This window comes from Girardinichthys multiradiatus, chromosome 20, assembly GCF_021462225.1.
Source record: "Girardinichthys multiradiatus isolate DD_20200921_A chromosome 20, DD_fGirMul_XY1, whole genome shotgun sequence".
Classification (NCBI taxonomy): domain Eukaryota; kingdom Metazoa; phylum Chordata; class Actinopteri; order Cyprinodontiformes; family Goodeidae; genus Girardinichthys; species Girardinichthys multiradiatus.
The window spans coordinates 25,840,312-25,846,269 of NC_061812.1; the positions used below are offsets into that span (position 1 = coordinate 25,840,312).

Genomic DNA, 5,958 nt, shown 5'->3' on the forward strand with positions numbered 1-5,958 from the left:
ACAGAGAATTGTTTTTCTCAAAATATAAGAATAATAACAATGTGCCATTTGTTGACTGAAAACATTTAACATGCATAATGATCTGCAGCTTTTATAACTTGAAAGGTGCCTGCTTAGAAAGAACTGATAAAATAATTAAACATTAAATACTGGTAAAATGTTGACATTTGAGTTCAAGTTATTTGAAAATATCAGTTGAAAAACCTTTTTAGATTTTGAACTTAATGATGAAGACGATGAGCAGCAGCTTTGCAACCATGAGGAACGTGAACAGATTCATCACCCTGAACAAACTACCCTTATCTGCTGACTCCTTTGACTTCCACATCTATTAAGTATCAGAAGGTGCTGTATGGAGAAGAGCCATGACAACAATACCATGCACTAAACAAGCACTGTACACTTGCAGTTGGACAGGATGGGATATGATCTTCACCTTTGGGCTTACAGTTATTTAAAAAGTAATTTTGTTACATTTCAACTGATCTACATATTAAAAATTTGATCAGCTACATACATGGCCTTAAAATTGTCAGGAATTGTGTTTGAGGGATCGGACCAGGATGCAGGGAGATACTCGGGAGCCCTATGGTATAGTTAAGATCCATTATTTATTTGGAAGGCTTGATGAGCAGAGTTTTCAATGCAGGCTTAATGGACCTGAAGAAACAGGTCAAGATAAACAAGATGTACAGGACTTACTGAGAGCTGAACAGAAACAGAAACGAGACTGGCATGGAATCAGGAACATACCAGGAAGATAGCAGAACGCGGCGAAGTGAAACCCGTGAGCTTTTATACAGAGGGAAGTGAAAAGTGAGACAATGGGAAGGAGAGGCAGGTAATCAGTGTGAGTACTGTCAGGTGTGATGACCAGGTGTAGGGAACTGAGGGAAATAGGTTACAATGGCTATGAGGAAACTAAGATACGGAAAAAATGAGGAGAGACTAAACTAAACAAAAAACTCAGGGAAACATTTTTTTTTTTTTCATCAAATGTGCACCCATTCTTTGTCACAGCACAACATAACAGCTGCATGTGACCTTCCAAATTAGTATTTCCTCTTTATTTCTGTTTCTTTGTTGTTGCAAATGGGTTTGGACCCATAATTAATGGGGATTTATAGTCTGGTGCACATTTATGACACAAATTCGGGTCCTTGGTAGGAACTCATGTTCAGCATGAACAACACCTTCAGCCTGAAGGTCCTTGTGTCTGTCCTCGAATTCAGCAAAGACTCTTTTTGTCAGGCTAACTGAGAGTTTATGGTGTGTATCGGGAAATTATGCTTTGTTTTGTTTTTTCCAGACTGTCAGAGAGAGTTGACCAAAATATGGGATTGCAGCATGAATGCTATGAGAACCTGGATGTACAACTAATGGCTAAGCTAGCTTATTGGGTTAACACAGCCATGAAGGTGATATAGTTGACTGAACTCTAGCACCTTCACTCCATATATGAGCAGGACATCTATTCAGGCTACAATATGGGTTAAGTAGAAAGAGTATGTTGTCCATGTTGTATTCTGCTGCTGTGGCAAACATAGAAGGTATTGCCGTGTGCATATTTTTCTTGTTTATTCTTGTTTATCTGTTAAATGCAGCACTTTTGAGTCCAGCACAAATTTCTCAGGAGGGACCATAAACTACACTGTATTGTATAATAACAACTTCTTTTTCATCCTTTTCAATGAGTCAAGTTATGAAATTGTCTGATGTTTATTGCAAAGCACTTAGCTTATCAAGTAAAATGGTAAATGAACTGAACTTATATACGCCTTTCCAATCATACAGATCACTCAAAGCGCCCTACACTAGAGCCACATTCACACTCCGATAGGTAGGCAACTTGAGGTCAAGTGCACTGCAGCACATCAACATAGGGCAGGAGGAAGCTGGATTCAAACCCACTACCTTCTGATTGCCAAACAACTTATCTTCCTACTGAGCCACAGTCGCCTCTAAGTAGGCCAGAACATCATCAGTGATGTAACAGTAGCAAACTGAAAGGATGCATAAAACTGTTAATGCATCAAACATTGAATAGTCTCATTAAACATGAGTTGATCAGTCTCTACTGAAAGGTTTAGATGAAAGATCAATCTTTTTCATACTTATAGAGCTGTCTTATTACACATTTTATACAAGCAAAGGAGAGATTTGGTATATTTATCAAAAATAAGATTTATTTACAATCAAACTAACTGCATGTTATCAAGGGTTACAATAATTATAAATCAATCTAAGTTCTAGTCTCTTAATAATTAATTTAAACAATAAACAAAACCAAAACAAAATAACCACCATGAAAAGTAACAGAACTTCAAGAGAAATGTTTTCCAGCTGGAAATGAATGCTTAGAATATTATCTAAGTTGATTGGTAAAGTTTGTCTCTCAGAAGTTTTAAAGACAGGAAATCATTTCCCAGTCGCCTAATTGATCAATCTCTTTTACACATATCACAGTGAAAAGTAAACTATGATAACAAAAAGAGGAGTTTCTCATGAATTATAAGAACTTTAAGAGCAACAATATACTTCTTCACAGCACTGTACACTTTTCCTCTGGACAGTGTCATCCAGCATAAATAAGAATCGTTATCTGTATGGCCCTTGATCTCTCATTTATGATTGAAGATGTGTTTTATTGGTTTTGCAGGAATTTGTACATCACATCATTCTTGTTGATGCAGAAGGCAAATCAGGAACGGTGCAGTACACGTGGTAAACATCTGACTGGAAAAGAAAGAGATCAGATGGGAGAAACATTTAAATTTAAAACATCTGTACAGCTGCAAAGTTCAGAATGATTATTTTTTGGTGATAACTGTCCCATACATCATCATTTTGGGACGTTTCTCTGATAGGTTTCCCAGGACCTGAAGAAAGGGGGAAAAAAACCGTAACATGAGTAACGATCAGTTTTGGCTGTTTACTGTATGTGTAAAAAATATTACCACTGAAAGAAAGATTTATACTGATCCAAAAAAAATACAGTGTAAGATATTTCTATTCATTTGTTGCAATAATGTGATAAATGTTCCTTTTTAATAGGTGAGTTTATCACAAAGATATTGAGAACATGGAGTGTATGCTTACTTAGCTTTAAAAAGTACCAGTGTTTTTGTAACTTAGTTAATATGTGAAGTTACAATCTGAATATTAAGTCTTTTTAATTAGTAGTCATCATCCCAATAGGTTGCCTTCAGATTGTCCCTCCTGTTGCCTCTAGCATGCTATTTTTAGGAAACATTTGTGATTATCTTTAGGTGAGTGTAAAACTAAAAACTGTTACCTGTGGGACAGTCAGCAGCAGGTACAAACTGGATGACACTGTAGACTCCGTCTCTTTGCTGAGAACTTGAAACATGGAGAAATATGAACAAAAGTAAAATCATGAAAAACACAAGTAACCCAATGTTTTGTTAATGATATGTTTTTATTTACCATCTCTTTGTTGTTCCCATTTTCTATCACTGTAGATTGATCTATAACAAAAGGTAAGACAGAGTTTGATAGTATAATTATCGGGGTTTTGGTTTCTGTGTGTGTTTGTGTTTTTGTCTGCATTTTGTTTTCAGTTTCCAGGTGGTGCTGGAGTTTCTCAGGTGTGCTGGGTGACAGGTGCAACCTATCTGCTGATTGCATTGGAGGAGTATTTAAGCAGGAGGCTGCCAGCACTTTAATGCCAGAGTGGTTGCCTTCAGTGGTAACAAGCTCAGCCACTACTAAGCTATGCTTCGTTCTTTGTCAATAAGCTGATATTGTTTATGTTCCTTCGCAGGCAGAAACCTGAACCTTCTGATAATTCTTCGTTGAAATTTGACTTTGGTTCCAGAAGTTTCTGGATGATCAAGATTATCTGTGTTTGGTGGATTTTATGTGGATTTCGTTTCCATGTACTCGTTTCCAAGCTGGCAGCTTCCTGTTATCCTCCATCTCCTGAACCAAGGCAGAAGCGTACCCTGTCCACCCTCCAACGCAACTAACTGAACATTGAATTAACTCCTGAACTCACCAGAACTCACTCTACAGCTCAAGTAAACCATCTGGATTTTCTCTGCTTCACACACCTGGGTCCCTACTCTTCTGCCCCTGGCGACGTGACTTCACTCACTTAGAAAGCCGTTCTACCATTAACATAATAACTTCTCGTTTATTCCTAAAGATTATAGTTCTTGTTTTCACCAGTGCTCCTTCCCCTCTTTCCTTGCAGTTGACGATTCTACTGTTCACGTTCAAGTATCACTTTGTAAATAAAACACCTTTCACTACTTCAGTTGTACTTCTGAGTGTTTTGTGGGTCAGATCTATCTTGAACAAAATGACAAGACTGGTGAGAGCAAAGTGTAGCAGAGTCAAACTTGGCAATAAAGCTGTTTCGGATTCTGACTAAAACGTCTAAACTTCCACGTTAAAATGCCAGATTTGTGTAATGTAAATAACTAGACCAAACAATTGATATCTGAATTTTTTTCAACTTTAATGTGACATACTGTTATTTCTGCACAAAACAACAGAAAAACAAGCAAATCTGTTAGTGGTAAAAATTTGAAAAATATAAAGGCCACAATGACCTTGTTGCATTAGTGTGCTAATTCTAAACATACCCTTGATTCAATTCCAGCTTCAATCTTTCTTGGTTACACCCCTGCCATGAATTACAGAAAATCTGATAAATAAAAGTTCAGCTGCCCTAGCCAGATTATCCTTACATTTAGTGATTTACATCCTTTAGCCAAACCCGAGAGGTTATAAAGGATCACAATGGTCTCACCATAAAAAGGAATCAGTCATGAGAAGGCTACAAAAAACACAGCATTATAAATATACAGGGGTTGGACAATGAAACTGAAACACCTGGTCTTAGACCACAATAATTTATTAGTATGGTGTAGGGCCTCCTTTTGCGGCCAATACAGTCAATTCGTCTTGGGAATGACATATACAAGTCCTGCACAGTGGTCAGAAGGATTTTAAGCCATTCTTCTTGCAGGATAGTGGCCAGGTCACTACATGATACTGGTGGAGGAAAACGTCTCCTGACTCGCTCCTCCAAAACACCCCAAAGTGGCTCAATAATATTTAGATCTGGTGACTGTGCAGGCCATGGGAGATGTTCAACGTTCAACTTCACTTTCATGTTCATCAAACCAATCTTTCACCAGTCTTGCTGTGGGTATTGGTGCATTGTCATCCTGATACATGGCACCACCTTCAGGATACAATGTTTGAACCATTGGATGCACATGGTCCTCAAGAATGCTTCAGTAGTGTATGTATATATAGCATGAAGTGGACCTGTATATATATATATATATATATATATATATATATATATATACAGGTCCTTCTCAAAATAGATGAAAATGTAACATTCATATATTTTAGATTCATTGCACACTAACTGAAATATTTCAGGTCTTTTATTGTCTTAATACGGATGATTTTGGCATACAGTTCATGAAAACCCAAAATTCCTATCTCACAAAATTAGCATATCATTAAAAGGGTCTCTAAACGAGCTATGAACCTAATCATCTGAATCAACGAGTTAACTCTAAACACCTGAAAAAGATTCCTGAGGCCTTTAAAACTCCCAGCCTGGTTCATCACTCAAAACCCCAATCATGGGTAAGACTGCCGACCTGACTGCTGTCCAGAAGGCCACTATTGACACCTTCAAGCAAGAGGGTAAGACACAGAAAGAAATTTCTGAATGAATAGGCTGTTCCCAGAGTGCTGGATCAAGGCACCTCAGTGGGAAGTCTGTGGGAAGAAAAAAGTGTGGCAGAAAACGCTGCACAACGAGAAGAGGTGACCGGACCCTGAGGAAGATTGTGGAGAAGGGCCGATTCCAGACCTTGGGGGACCTGCGGAAGCAGTGGACTGAGTCTGGAGTAGAAACATCCAGAGCCACCGTGCACAGGCGTGTGCAGGAAATGGGCTACAGGTGCC

General features: G+C 38.2%; 1 long non-coding RNA gene across 1 annotated transcript; it reads right to left on the bottom strand.

Annotated features, from left to right (window-relative positions):
• Window positions 1-510: 510 nt before the first annotated feature.
• Window positions 511-4,273, bottom strand: LOC124857273. Its single transcript, XR_007035557.1, has 3 exons — window positions 3,296-4,273; window positions 2,839-2,879; window positions 511-2,736 (listed from the first exon to the last, which is right to left on the bottom strand). It is a non-coding gene; the product is annotated as an uncharacterized LOC124857273 (long non-coding RNA).
• Between the last annotated feature and the right edge of the window lie 1,685 nt (window positions 4,274-5,958).